At 41.6% G+C, this 15,605-nt stretch overlaps 1 protein-coding gene across 1 annotated transcript in view; it reads left to right on the top strand.

The window, feature by feature from the left end:
• The first annotated feature begins 699 nt into the window (after positions 1-699).
• The window catches only part of LOC136878850 (vesicular glutamate transporter 1), a 246,398-nt gene continuing 231,492 nt past the window's right edge, over positions 700-15,605 (top strand). Inside the window, exon 1 of the mRNA XM_068225767.1 lies at positions 700-757. The gene's annotated coding sequence lies outside the window, so the exon portion shown is untranslated. The remainder of the gene's footprint in view (positions 758-15,605) is intronic.

Here is a 15,605-nt window from a genome sequence, read left to right on the forward strand (position 1 = left end):
GCTGATATCGTGATCATCGCCACAGGACCTCCAGTTTTACGTGAACTCTAAACCATAAGGATTTGACTTTCCACTTCAAAATCCCACCTACTGTGGGCGGGATTCGAACCATGCCAACCTTAGAGAACGAATAGACTATGCCACTCGGCTATCATGTTCTGCGGTAAGAACTTCATTTCGTGCAAAATCCCGCAAAAGTAAACTTGTGTCCTCGTCTCAAGGTGGTGCAGTCCTTTTCAACCCCCCCCCCCCCCAGTCCTCCTGTTCTCCTGTCATTTCTTAAATCATCCGGAATCGAGCCCGGGCCTACGAGGACGGCAGCTAATAGCGCCACCGTTACGCTACAGAGGTGGACGCAAATTCCCGTTAAGAGCGAATATTTAAATTATATACAGCAGCCCTTTTGGATCCTGAACTAGATCCTGAAGAATACAGCACAGGAAATGAATCTCCCCGTTCCTGTCTCGCGAGTGAAATGAGCTCTCCTCTTGGTGCTTTCTCCCAATGCAGAAAAATCGCAAGGAGCGATAATGATCATTACACTAAACCTACTTCTTCGCTAGAGGCTATATTTGACCGATTTTGCAAAGAGGACCGATGTGAAAGCGATTGTGTCTGTGCTGGAGGTCACAATGCGCGGTGATTGTGCGCACAGGTAAATTCGCAACGAGAATGTAACATTCTGTGCATGGCCAAACAGTGGCCGGCAGTGCTCCTTACGACAACAGTGGGCTTCTGGATCAAGCACATGACACAGGTACGCTACGCTACATCTGACAGGACCCAAGGTGCTCTTTCGCAATGCTGAGGATAATTTTCCGAGTGGATTTACAAGGCTAACCTAGGGTTCAGCATAAGGGGCTTTAAACACTAACATTATTTTTTGCGATCACATCTTCTTTCGTCTCTCTACAAATTTTCATATAAAGATATCCCAGTAGGTTCAGATATTCGCATTTTAGTGAAAAGATGTATGCTCAGTTAGAATAATTGTTGTCGCATATGAGGACAACGTTGTTCTGTCCCTCACATGACGTTTATTGTTTGAGTAGTGTTTTACCCACTTGGTCAATAAATAAACATTCAAGCTATTTTTTGACCTCATATTTTATAAATTAATTTGAACATTCTGCAGTATTCTTCATCTGTAGCCAAGATGGTCACAGGGGTTACAGGCAGAAACACCACCATTTCTATATTTTTCAAGAATTAATATTTTACTGTTTCTAAAATCCACATAGAATAAATGTACTGTTAATCCGTTGGTGGTTCATACTCCAGAAGAAATCTGCTTTTAAGAGGAGTGAAAGAATTGCTCGTATTTGCTTTACTTCTGGAGATATTGTGATTTTTTTTTTAAATATTGGTAGAAAATTCTGAAAAGTCGTTAATAACCAGTCCCATCGTAAACAATTCATTATTTTACACACTGTACAAAATAATATGTACATGTGAATGAAATTTTAAGAAAATCTCTGGAACAGTTGCAGAATATTTTCTGAAATGTACGTTCTCTAGAGAATGAAACAGCGTCTTTCATCTCCTGTAGTGTTCAAAGATAATTTTCTTAACTAAAAGAAAGGTTTAACATAAACATGAATCTTGTTCAGTCACTGATATATTTACGCTGTATATTTTAAAATGTTTTATAACTAATAGGTAGTACTTGGACGTAAAAACTGCGTGAACTTTATGAAGGCAATCAAATGTTCTTTCATTAAAATTTAACATTTTTGAGAATTTTACTTTAAGTATTACAACTAAACAGGGGCTTCCTAGCCGAAGCGGGAAAAGCGTGCTCCGTTCACCAGGAAGGATGTGGGTTCGATTACCCCTCAGAAAGTCGAAAAATGGAACGAAATTTCCACATGGCCCTGAGGTTCACTCAGCCTACACCAAACATGAGTAGCAGGTTAATTCTTGGGGACAAAGGTGGCTGGAAGTAGAGCTAACCACTCCACCCCACCAAGTGCCGTGATTACGGATGGTTAAAGCCTAGATCTTCCACTTCTACAAGGGCTTTTATGGCCTGTACGAAGATGACGTTGCTTTTTTTGCTTTGCTTTTTATTACAAATACATACTGTGGGGCATTTCTTTCACTATTCCGAGGACCAAATTAAAAGCCATTTCAGAATTTTATAAACATGGCTTTGTGTGATTTATCCAGAATATCATATCCTGAAGGAAATGGACTTTGGAAATATTATTCTTCAATTCGCTATAGAAACCGTTATTAAGTGTGTTTTGTACAATCAAGTATAACTTGTGAGAAATAGGATAGGAAATAATATATATACTAATCGTTTCTCTGCGGGTCGGGTATGATGTGAGATGTATCTTCGTAGCGAGTTCTTACGACCGGATGCTCTTCCCAATGTCAACATCATCAAATGAGTTAATGGAGATGAAATGAATGTCGTGATATATGATGGTAGGAAGGCAGATGGTGAAACCCGGGGCCGGCATGTAGCCTACAACTGTCGAATAGCACCAGGAGGGTCTGCTCAAGGCTTAACGCTTGTACACGACGGACGAATCACCATTAACAGCGTCATAATATGCCCTCACTCCATATGAAAACTGCAGAGAAATTTGGAATTGAATCCAGACTTTTGGCACCCAATCTAGTTATTAGAAATTGTATACCATCACCTCTTCAACCCTGGTCGCCAACATTCTTATGGTGACATTTTTCGACTCGAACCGGCTAACCACGGTGTCAAACCCCATAGACTTGGTGCCCTAACGATCATGGTCATCAGGTGGAATAATAATAATAATAATAATAATAATAATAATAATACATTATATATATTTATATATTTTATTATTATTATTGTTGTTGTTTTGTTTTAACATCGCACAAACACATACAAGTTTTCAGTGATACTGAAATTATACAAAAGCTGGGATTGAGAAGGAAGCGAAAGGGCCTTAATTAAGAAACAGCCCTATAATTTGACAGGTATGAAAATGCGAAACGGCGGAAAACCATCTTAAGGGCTGCCGACGGTGAGATTCGATCCCACTATTTCCCGAATGCAAGCTTACAGTTACACGATCCATATCACGCAGCCATTTCGCTCAATGTGATAATACGAAGGAGGTTACAATGAAAGTTTTATAGCACCGACTGCGCAGCGTGGTTGATTAGGCACTAACCTCCAGTCTTAAGGTTACTGAACTGAATCCCGGTAATGTCGGATGTTGTGTAAGAGTGCTTGAACATTAGCAACCCGTGTGAGTACATTTTCTGAAATGTTAAGGAACACGACCGCATTGTAATCGAAATTGACTTTCAACCTATTAGGTAGTCTTACATACATTTAGTACATGTTGAAGAGATGTTAAGTACAGAACAAAAATGGCCAACCAGACACCAGTGGGATTCGAACTCGCAACCTCCCGATTTCGCTTCGGTTGCTCGATTACAATGCTGTCTTTTTCTTCTTCTTCTTCTTCTTCTTAATCTGTTTTTCCTCCAGGGTCGGTTTTTCCCTCGGACTGAGCGAGGGATACCACATCTATCGCCTCAAGGGCAGTGTCCTGGAGCTTCAGACTTTGGGTCGGGGATACAACTGGGGAGAATGGCCAGTACCTCGCCCAGGCGGCCTCACCTGCTATGCTGAACAGGGGCCTTGTGGAGGGATGGGAAGATTGGAAGGGACAGGCAAGGAAGAGGGAAGGAAGCGGCCGTGGCCTTAAGTTAGGTACCATCCCGGCATTCGCCTGGAGGAGAAGTGGGAAACCACGGAAAACCACTTCCAGGATGGCTGAGGTGGGAATCGAACCCACCTCTACTCAGTTGACCTCCCGAGGCTGAATGGACCCCGTTCCAGCCCTCGTGCCACTTTTCAAATTTCGTGGAGAGCCTGGAATCGAACCCGGACCTCCGGGGGTGGCAGCTAATCACGCTAACCACTACACCACAGAGGCGGACTAATGCATTCGTGAAAATTCAATATTCATTGACTTGGCCCTCAACGGGCGACTTGCACGCACTCTACAGTGTGATGGCAATAGTGCCAGACCTATATCTTAGATCCTTTCCATCAGAACCAAGATGACCTGGGCCACCATGGCTCAGTTAGTAGAGCAACCGACGCCAAATTTGGAGGTTGTGGGTTCGGATCCCACTGGTGTCCGGTTGGCCATTTTTGTTCTGTACTTGAGGCGACACTCCTTAGATAAACAGATAATTTTAAGTAGTGCATGGATTTTCGTCCGCCTCTGTGGTTGATTAGTGTGATTAGCTGCCACCGCCAGAGGTCCGGGTTCGATTCCCGGCTCAGCCACGAAATTTGAAAAAGTGTTACGAGGACTGGAACGGGGTCCACTCAGCTTCTGGAGTAGAGGGGGGTTCGATTCCCTCCCCAGCCATCCTCGAAGTGGTTTTCCGTGGTTTCCCACTTCTCCTCGAGGCAAATGCCGGGATGGTACTTAAGGCCACGGAAGCTTCCTTTCCTCTTCCTTGTCTATCCATTCCAATCTTCCCATCCCCCACAAGGCCCTTGTTCAGCATAGCAGGTGAGGCCGCCTAGGGCGAGGTACTGGTCCTCCCCCAGTTGTATCCCCGACCTAAAGTATCACCCTCCAGGACACTGCCCTTGTGGCGGTAGAGGTGGTATACCTCGCTGAGTCTGAGGGGAAAACAAACCCTGGAGAGTAAACAGATTAAGAAAGAAAGAAGCATGATTTTCACGAAACTTTGTGGGAATGTCAGCTACATAAAAGCAGAGATATCACAAACATTTCTTTTATATACAGTTAATAGTTTTTCCAAAATAATTTTCTAAATTTTTTAAAGATTTTTAATTTCATTTTTTTTCATGAAATTTAGTTAACATGTTAATGAAAATTTGTAATTAGGTAGATAATTCTTCTTTCTACGTATCGATTTTTCTGTACGTAATTTATATAAGGAGATATATCGTACTAAAATTTTTGTAATTTTTATGTTCTAAAATTTTGGACTTAATATTCCCTACTACTAGAAAAAATTCTACGATCAAAAATTCCTTTTTTGCTAAGGGCTTTACGTCGCACCGACACAGGTAGGTCTTATGGCGACGATGGAATAGGAAAGGCCTAGGAATTGGAAGGAAGCGGCCGTGGCCTTAATTAAGGTACAGTCCCAGCATTTGCCTGGTGTGAAAATGGGAAACCACGGAAAACCATCTTCAGGGCTCAAAAATTCCTTACGCAGGTTTTCTAATATAGCTGTGATACATATACCATACAAATTTTGTTGCATTTTGGCAGAATATTATGGGAGAAAAAATGGATTTAAATGTAAAATTACAACTGGCGGTAAAATTAAAGCAAAGTTCAAATGACGTTTTCTTCCTGATTCATTACATAAAAGTCGCCAGAGCCGTATGTTTTTTCTTTTCTTTCTTATCAGCTTCTGTGCGAATACTGGTAACTCTGGAAGCTTGTCTCTTCTTCTTCTCCTTCTCCAAAGGACGGAAAAGGATTCATCTGCATTTTGTTTTTCACAATGAAACTTTTCCTAAGTCGAAGCTATGGGGATTGTAGTTCTGTCATGAGAACAATCTGCTTACATTTCATGACCTTTTGTCCCTGGTTTCTTCAATGAAGACTCCTGTTCAGTAATTGCTGATGCCCATCTCTTTCCTATCAAAACTTCCGCAATTCGTCTCTTAGCTAAGGCTGATTTATGTTTACGCATATTCCCTTGGATATAAGCTAACAATTATTACAGCACACTATCTTTCAATAATAATATCTTGATATACAACTACACGAGGTACCGAGCTCGATAACTGCAGTCGCTTAAGCGCGGCCAGTTTCCTGTAATCGGGGCTGTATCTTAATTAAGGCCACGGCCGTTTCCTTCTCATTCCTAGGTCTTTCCTATCCCATCGTCGCCATAAGACATATCTGTGTCGGTGCGACGTAAAGCAAATAGCAGAACTACAAGAGGTTATTTGCGCGCTTACCTCACAAAAGTAAACAGACTGGCTCCCCGTACAGAACTCACAAAAATATTAAATATATTAATACAAGAATAACTAATATAATAATGCTATTTGTTTTACGTCGCACCGATAGGTCTTACGGCGACGATAGGATAGGAAAGGCCTAGGAAGTGGAAGGAATCGGCCGTGGCGTTAATTAAGATACAGCCCCGGCATTTGCCTGGTGTGAAAATGGGAAACCACGGAAAACCATATTCAGGGCTGCCGACAGTGGGGCTCGAACCCACTATCTCCCGATTACTGGATACTGGCCGCACTTAAGCGACTGCAGCTATCGAGCTCGCTACAAGAATAACTAAACTTGTAATTGTAATACCATCAAGCATACCAGTACACGCATAGAATGATAATGACAGTCGAATACTGAAATATTAGTCCTAATAAATTCATTCAGAAATACGGCGGATCGTACAGTTGGATTCTGTATAAATATCGGGTGAGTTGCGGGGGGGGGGGTGGGGGTGGAGGAGGTTGGCCCATCCCATGGATGCGTAATTGCAAAAAGCAGGCATATTAATTGAATGGAAACATGACAGTGACATCATTACCAAACGGAGCAGTTCAGCAGATGCCGCACCAATTTCTGCTGTATGCAGACTGTCAAACAAAGCATTATTAAAGTGATAAATTGTTTGAAATCAACGGAATAACTTTATGACAAGGAAGAAGAAACTCAATCCTTTCAATTTCTGTAATTAAAAATCGCCCAAATGACCGAAATACCTAATTCTATCTCCGGAGTGTCGTCTTAACATCTCTTCAACACGTACCAAATGTAACACGACCTAATAGGATGAAAGTCGATTTCGATTACAGTACGATTTATTTTACTGTACATCTATAACATTGTCCGCCTCTGTGGTGTAGTGGTTAGCGTGATTAGCTCTCACCCCGGAGGTCCGGGTTCGATTCCCGGCTCTGCCACGAAATTTGAAAAGTGGTACGAGGGCTGGAACGGGGTCCACTCAGCCTCGGGAGGTCAACTGAGTAGAGGTGGGTTCGATTCCCACCTCAGCCATCCTCGAAGTTATTTTCCGTGGTTTCCCACTTCCCTCCAGGCGAATGCCGGGATGGTACCTAACTTAAGGCCACGGCCGCTTCCTTCCCTCATCCTTGCCTATCCCTTCCAATCTTCCCATCCCTCTACAAGGCCCCTGTTCACCATAGCAGGTGAGGCCGCCTGGGCGAGGTACTGGTCATACTTCCCAGTTGTATCACCCGACCAAGAGTCTGAAGCTCCAGGACACTGCCCTTGAGGCGGTAGAGGTGGGATCCCTCGCTGAGTCCGAGGGAAAAGCCGAACCTGGAGGGTAAACAGATGATGATGATGATCTATAACATTGAAAAGGACATTAAGCATATTACATTATTCTGAGCTAGGTACCCGAAACTTTTTACACAGAATCCAGTTGTCAGAATCATTTGCATTACTTGAGTTTGTGGAAATGAGTCTTTTGGGTCTGTTGAAACCCAAGGTAAGTCGGCTAAAATCCCATTCTCGCTCATCCTAGAAGTATTTTTTCCAGTGAATGCTGGGATGGTACCTAGTATGTTAGCCACGGTTGCTTCTTTCTTATTACAGGTGCCATTCATTACAAATACAGTCTGCAGACACCGAAGCAACAGAGATTATTAAGACCATACATACTAATCAGGTTACGCGTGGCTGTTGCCAAGATGTTTCAAATTCCTAACATTTTTCTTTATTTCCTGGCCTCTTTCTAATTACTTGAGGTCAGCGCTATATTTGGATTTGGCTTCACTTTTACGGTCGGAAGCCCTTCCTGACGCCAATCCTATACGCAGGGAAATATTCGCTTTTACATGTTTTTGTGGTGGGTGGTTGTGTGCTGTTTGAATAACTAAGAGGTGTGTGGTAAAACGAATACAAACATCCAGTCCCCGAGCCACATGAATTAACCAGACGCAACTAAAATCCAGGACCCGTTTGAGATTCGAAGCCAGTGCCTTCTGAAGCGCAGGCAACTACACTGACCATTCAGTCAAGAAGCTGGACGTTTGAAGCTCCTTACATGGAAGTTGAAGTTTTCCACCACTTTAATAGGCTACCAACTTTGGACAGATCTGCATTTACGAGTAGCTCTGTCGCCCAGGTGGCAGACTGCCTAACAGTTGTTTACCAACTTTTACTTTAATGATTTTAAAGTTGAAAATTCATGGAATACTGTATATCCCATGGTAAATTATTCCATTCCCTGATTCCTCTTCCTATAAACGATTATTTGCTCCAATGTGTCCTCTCGATTTCCACCTTTAATTTCATATTCATAATTTTCTTACTTCAAGAAACTCCATTCCAGCATATTCTTCTACTAATGTCATTCTACGCCATCTCTCTACGAACAGCTCGGAACATACCGCTTATTGATCAGTTCGTCTCCTCACTCCTAAGTCTTCCCAGCCCAAAGTTTGCCGCATTTTCATAACAGTATATAATAATAATAATAATAATAATAATAATAATAATAATAATAATAATAATAATAATGGCTTTAAGCCCCACTAACAACTTTTATGGTTTTCGGAGACGCCAAGGTGCCGGAAAATAGTCCCGCAGGAGTTCGTTTACGTGCCAATAAATCTACCGACACGAGGCTGACGTATTTGAGCACCTTCAAAAACCACCGGACTGATCGAGGATCGAACCTTCCAAGTTGGAGTCAGAAGGCCAGCGCCTGGCAGTAGTATATTCGGATCCTCGTCCCGAGGTGGCGAAGCCCATTTCAAGCACCTCCCAATTGAGGTGAGCTAGATGCACAGTACATACTAGCCCTCCTACCAATCTTAAAATCCTTCCAGAAGTGTATGTGAAGTGTAGGTAGGATAGAAATGACAGACGACCGACTGTGAATGACGTCCACGTTAACCGACGTTGGTTCAGGCTGAATGTTCTCACCTCTCACATCTATTTAATAGTTTAGTTCTAATGAATGCAGAAAGAGGAAATTAACTAACTGGTGTTGTAAAGAACCGCGCCTGCCCGCGTTTTATCAGCACTTCATTTGTCCCTTCCAGGGCCGGTTTTACCAACGTGGGTTAAACCTTAGCCCCGAGTTATACAGTTTTCACTCTGAATTTGGCTACTCATTCTGTTTCATCGGGGAGGGTTAATTTTAACTCTAGGTTAAGACCGGAGTTAAGTTAACCCCTTCTTTCACCTGGTTAACTCGAGTTTGAAAGCAAAATGGCCGCCGTGGATCATGCGTTTGATGCAGAGTTGCTTTATTTATATTTGTTAAACGTGTTCCTAACAGAAATAGGCATATAATAAGAAGGAACGACTTTCAAAATTTATCTGAGGAATAATTTCTGAAAAGGTATAGACTGTCAAAGAACAGTCGTCAGTAATGTCGTCAATGAAATTCGCGAGAGGTTAGAATACATAACTGACCGAAACATGCCTCTCTGTCCTGTACTAAAGGTATTGATTGCATTAAGTTCGTTTCATATAATGGTCGGAGACAACTATGGTTATTTTTCTGTCACTTGTCAAGTAATCAATGATTCTAACCTCAACATTCGTTATGTAGTTCCAAGATGGGCTGTAACGCGGGCAATGCTATTACATTCCCATTACTTTTTCCCATGTCTTCTTCTTTTAATTTTACACCGTCAGTCTTTTTGCATTCTATAATGCTTTGGTTACTTGGTGGCTAAGTTTTTTCTAAAGCAGAAATTTTCGTGTTTCTTATTTCTCTTCGTAACGTCTTCCATTTCGATCACTGCAATCAGTTCTGTCACGATCATGAAAGAATAATACCTAGCACTGAACAGAGGAAGAAAATGAAATACCGCACAAGAAATAAACAACCATGCAACGATAAAGAACGATGCAAGAAGTGTGTTCATATTCTGTGAATTTTAGACACTGCCTCCTTGATTGGTACGGCAGCTGTTTCCGGCGAGAGTTAACACGGTGTTACTTAACCCTCTGCCGAAATAGCTTGGTGAAACGCGTGATTCGTAAGAAGAGTTAAAATATTAACCCTAAGTTAACAAACACAGGGTTAGAGTATACCGGTATTTAACCCACGTTGATGAAACCGGGCCCCAGTGAGAGGTGGTCTTACTCCAAAGTCTGTCTTATCTAGGTCAATAACTTCACTTCATTCTCGTCTCTTTCAGTGAGAGGTTGTCTATCCTAGTCTATAATCTTACACCTCTGGATCAATAGCTCTTCTAGGGCCGGTTTCATCAACGTGGGTTAAACCTTAACCCCGAATTACACAGTTTTAACTCTGAGTTTGACTGTTCATTCCGTTTCATCAAAGAGGGTTATTTTTAACTCTAGGTCAAGGCCGGAGTTAAGTTAACCCCTCCTTTCACGGGGGTTAAAGTGTTTATTCGAGGTTAAAAGCAAAATGGCCACCGTAAATCATGCATTTGATGCTGAGTTGCTTTATTTAGATTTGTTAAACGGTGTTCCTAACAGAAATATACATATAATATAATAAGAAGGAAGGACTTTGAAAATCTACCTGAGGAACAATTTCTGAAGAGATAGACTTCAAAAATCGTCGTCAGTAAATTCGTCGATGAAGTTCGCGAGAGGTTAGAATACACAGCTGATCGAAACAAAGTTGGGCTTGCGAACTAAACTAGAAACTACATTGACCGTAATAGTAGCAACAGCGGTATTACACAACATTACTGTGGAGACCCGAGATGAACTTCCCCCACAGGACTTGACTCTGCATCAGTATCTCACAGGAAGGAGAAGGAATAGGAATGTTGGAACTGAGAATGACATCATTCTTCACATTGATAACGACAGCACTACAGTGGCACACCGGTATAGGAATGCAATTGCACAACACTACTTCAATAGTACAACACCTATGAACATTAGGCCATATTGTGTATTACGTAATGGTTATACAGAAATGCACTTTGAAATTAAACTGTATATTCACTTTCGTGTGTGTTATTGCTGTGAAGGTGTGCCAACTTTCAAAACCCAACTCTTGGCACACAGGAGCTAAAATTTTTATAAAACTGTTTTAGTTGTTTCGTAGATCGCACTGTTACGTGGGCAATATTATTAAATTCCCCTGTTATTCTTTCCCATGTATCCTCCTTTTCTTTTAATTTTATACCGTCAATCTTCTTGCATTCTATAATACTTCGGTACTCGGTGGGTAATTCAATAAGTAATGATTTTTCTAAAGCAGAAAAATACGTGCCACTATTTCTCTTCTGCACTTCTTCCATTTTTCGTTCAAGATCACGAAAGAATATCTACCACGGACCTGAGGAAGAAAACGAAATATCGCGCAAGAAATGAACAAAAGAACCACGCAAGAAGTGTGTTCATGATTTCTGATTTTTAGTCACTGCCTCCTTGATTATTAGGGCAGCTGTTTCCTGCGCGGGTTAACGCGGTGTTAGTTAACCCTCTGCCGAAATAGCTTGGTGAAACGCGTGACTTGTAAGAATGAGTTAAAATATTAACCCTAAGTTAACAAACCCAGGGTTAGAGTATATTTAACCCATGTTGATGAAACCGGGCCCTAGTGAGAGGTTGTCTATCCTAGTCCATAGTCGGACCTCTCTAGGTCAATAGCTTCACTTCATTCTCGTCTCTTCTAGTGAGGGTATGTCTATACTCTTACATCTCTAGATCTATAGTTTCACTTTATTCTCGTCTCTTCTAGAGAGAGATTGTCTGTCCTAGTCCATACTCTGATCTCTCGAGGTCAATAGCTTCACTTCATTCTCGTCTCTTCTAGTGACACGTTGTCTATCTTAGTCCATAGTCTGATCTCTCTAGAGCAAAATATTCACTTCATTCTTGTCTCTTCTAGTTAGAGAATGTCTATCCTAGTCCATAGTCTGATCTCTCTAGATCAATAGATTCACTTTATTCTCGTCTCTTTTAGTGAGAGGTTGTCTATCCTAAGACTAAGAAGCAGGTGCAGGTTGGAAAGAAATGGAGTTAGATATGGCTGTGGAAATAAGGAGAAATTGAAGGAACTTACTAGGAAATTGAATCTAGCAAAGAAGGCAGCTAAGGATAACTTGTTGACAAGCATAATTGGCAGTCATACAAACTTTGGTGAAAAATGGAAGGGTATGTAGAGGTATTTTAAGGCAGAAACAGGTTTTCAAGAAGGACATTCCAGGAATCGGTAATGAACAAGGAGAGTGTGTACGCGAGGATCTTCAAAGTATACAGTCAGCAGTATGTAAAGATTGTTGGTTACAAGGATAATGTCCAGATAGAGGAGGTGACTAATGCTAAAGAAGTATTCAAATTTACATATGACAACAATGACATTTACAATAGATACAAAAGTTGAAAACTTTTTTCTTTGCAAGTTGCTTTACGTCGCACCGACACAGATAGGTCTTACGGCGACTATGGGACAGGAAAGGGCTAGGAGTGGGAAGGAATCGGCCTCGGCCTTAATTAAGGTACAGCCCCAGCATTTGCCTGGTGTGAAAATAGAAAACCGCGGAAAACCATCTTCAGGGCTGCCGACAGTGGGGTTCGAACCCACTATCTCCCGAATACTGGATACTGGCCGCACTTAAGCGACTGCAGCTATCGAGTTCGGTAAAGTTGAAAACTACAAAAGAATCTGGAATTGATAATATTTCTGGGGACATACTAAAGAAAATGGGTTGGGGCATAGTACCATATTTGAAGTATTGGTTATTATTTGGGTGCAGGAGCTATACCAAATGAATGGAGAGTTGCTTTAGTAGCCCCTGTGTATAAAGGAAAGGGTGATAGACATAAAGCTGAAAATTACAGGCCAGTAAGTTTGACGTGGGTTACATGTAGACTTTGGGAAGGCATTCTTTCTGATTATATTAGGCATGCATGCGAAATGAATAAATGGTTGATAGAAGGCAGTTCGGTTTTAGGAAAAGTTATTCCACTGAAGCTCAACTTGTAGGATTTCAGCAAGATATAGCAGATATTTTGGATTCAGGAGGTCAAATGGACTGTATCGCGATTGATCTGTCTAAAGCATTTGATAGGGTGGATCATGGGAGACTACTGGAAGAAATGAGTGCAACTGGACTAGACAAAAGAATGACTGAATGGGTTGCTATATTTCTAGAAAATAGATCTCAGAGAATTAAAGAAGGCGAAGCTTATCTGACCCTGTAATAATTAAGAGGGGAATTCCACAAGGTAGTATTATTGGACCTTTATATTTTCTTATATACATATAAGTGATATGAGTAAAGATGTGGAATCAGAGGCAAAGCTTTTTGCGGATGGTGTTATCCGAGCAACTGCAACATGACCTCGATATTGTTGTGAGATGGACAGCAGGCAATGGTATGATGATAAACGGGATTAAAAGTCAGGTATTGAGTTTCACAAATAACAAACGTCCTCTTAGTTTTAATTACTGCGTTGATGGGGTGAAAGTTCCTTTTGGGGATCATTGTAAGTATGTAGGTGTTAATATAAGGAAAAATCTTCCTTGGGGGTAATCACATACACGGGATTGTAAACAAAGGGTACAGATCTTTGCACATGGTTATGAGAGTGTTTAGGGGTTGTAGTAAGGATAGAAAGGAGAGTGCATATAAGTCTCTGGTAAGACCCCAACTAGAGTATGGTTCCAGTGTATGGGACCCTCACCAGGATTACTTGATTCATGAACTGGAAAAAAATACGAAGAAAAGCAGCTTGATTTGTTCTGGATGATTTCCGTCAAAAGAGTAGCGTTATAAAAATGTTGAAAAGTATGGGCTGGGAAGACTTGGGAGAAAGAAGCCGAGCTGCTCGACTAAGTGGTGTGTTCCAAACTGTCAGCGGAGAGATGGCGTGGAATGACATTAGTAGACGATTAAGTTTGAGTGGCTTCTTTAAAAGTAGGAAAGATCACAATATGAAGAACAAGTTGGAATTCAAGAGGACAAATTGGGGCAAATATTCATTTATAGGAAGGGGAGTTAGGGATTTGAATAACTTACCAAGGGAGATGTTCAATAAATTTCCAATTTCTTTGAAATCATTTAAAAAAGGCTAGGAAAACAACAGATAGGAATCTACCACCTGGGCGACTGCTCTAATGCAGATCAGTATTGATTGATTGATTGATTTTTTGATTGATTGTCTGACCTCACTAGTTCAATAGCTTCACTTCATTCTCGTCTCTTCTAGTGAGAGTTTGTCTATCCTAGTCCATACTCTGACCTCAATAGCTTCACTTCATTCTTGTCTCTTCTAGTGAGAAGTTGTCGGTCATAATCTATACTCTAACATCTCTAGGTTAATAGCTTCGCTTCATTCTCGTCTCTTCTAGTGACACGTTGTCTATCCTAGTCCATACACTGACCTCTCTAGGTCAATAGCTTCACTTCATTCTCGTCTCTTCTAGTGAGAGTTTGTCTATCCTAGTCCATACACTGACCTCTCTAGGTTAATAGTTTCACTTCATTCTCGACTCATCTAGTGAGAGATTGTCTATCCTAGTCCATACTCTGACCTCTCTAGTTCAATAGCTTCACTTCATTCTCGTCTCTTCTAGTGAGAGTTTGTCTATCCTAGTCCATAGTCTGACCTCTCTAGTTCAATAGCTTCACTTCATTCTCGTCTCTTCTAGTGAGAGTTTGTCTATCCTAGTCCATAGTCTGACCTCTCTAGTTCAATAGCTTCACTTCATTCTCGTCTCTTCTAGTGAGAGTTTGTCTATCCTAGTCCATCGTCTGACCTCTCTAGGTCAATAGCTTCACTTCATTCTCGTATCCTCTAGTGACCCGTTGTCTCTCCTAGTATACAGTGTGACCTCGCTAGGTAAACTGCTTCACTTTTGTCTCGGCTCTTCTAGGGATAGCTGTACAGAGTATAGCTGACACTGGAAATGTCATTCCCAGGCATGAAGCTGGTCGGCCTAGACGTTATTTTCGTGTTGAGGACAGGGGACTGCATATTATAACTTACTGGCATAGGACTCCGACAGGAGTACTCGCTATATCGCGGTAGTGGTAGGAGTGCCTCATTGGACCCTTCCTTCGAACCGGCAACCAGCAACATTCGTAACATATCGTCGCTGCCGGGACAAAACCTCCTATGGGAAATATTTTAGCTTAGAACTTTGACCGGTAAGGTTCTGTCATCTAAGGTGCAATATTGTTTGAATATTCCAATTGTCAAGGCATTCTCGCTTTTCATAATGTATGTGCTGCGGGTCAGTATATCTCCAAAAATATTATCACATAGGAGGTTTTGCCCCGGCAACGACGATATGCAGCGTGTTCAGCAGCCGTCGGAGAGATATTGTGCACCGCACATTGCCTTCTGTGAAGACTTCGCTGAATCATATTTTGTTCACAGACGAGGCCTCGTTTACGAGGAGTGGCATCTTAAATTTTCACAACACGCATGCGTGGTTGGAGAACAATCCCCATGCTCTGAGACTTTCCCACCACCGGGTTCGGTTTTCCATTAATGTGAGGAAAGGTATGTAGGAAGTCATTATCATAGGATCTTTAGTATTACCTCATATACTGACTGGTGTATGTTATCTACAGTTTGTGGAAGGCATTTTACCACACTACTAGAGGATGTTCCACTCCATACCCGACGGCACACGTGGTTCCAAACTGATGGAGT

The sequence above is a fragment of the Anabrus simplex genome, chromosome 1, assembly GCF_040414725.1.
Source record: "Anabrus simplex isolate iqAnaSimp1 chromosome 1, ASM4041472v1, whole genome shotgun sequence".
NCBI lineage: Eukaryota > Metazoa > Arthropoda > Insecta > Orthoptera > Tettigoniidae > Anabrus > Anabrus simplex.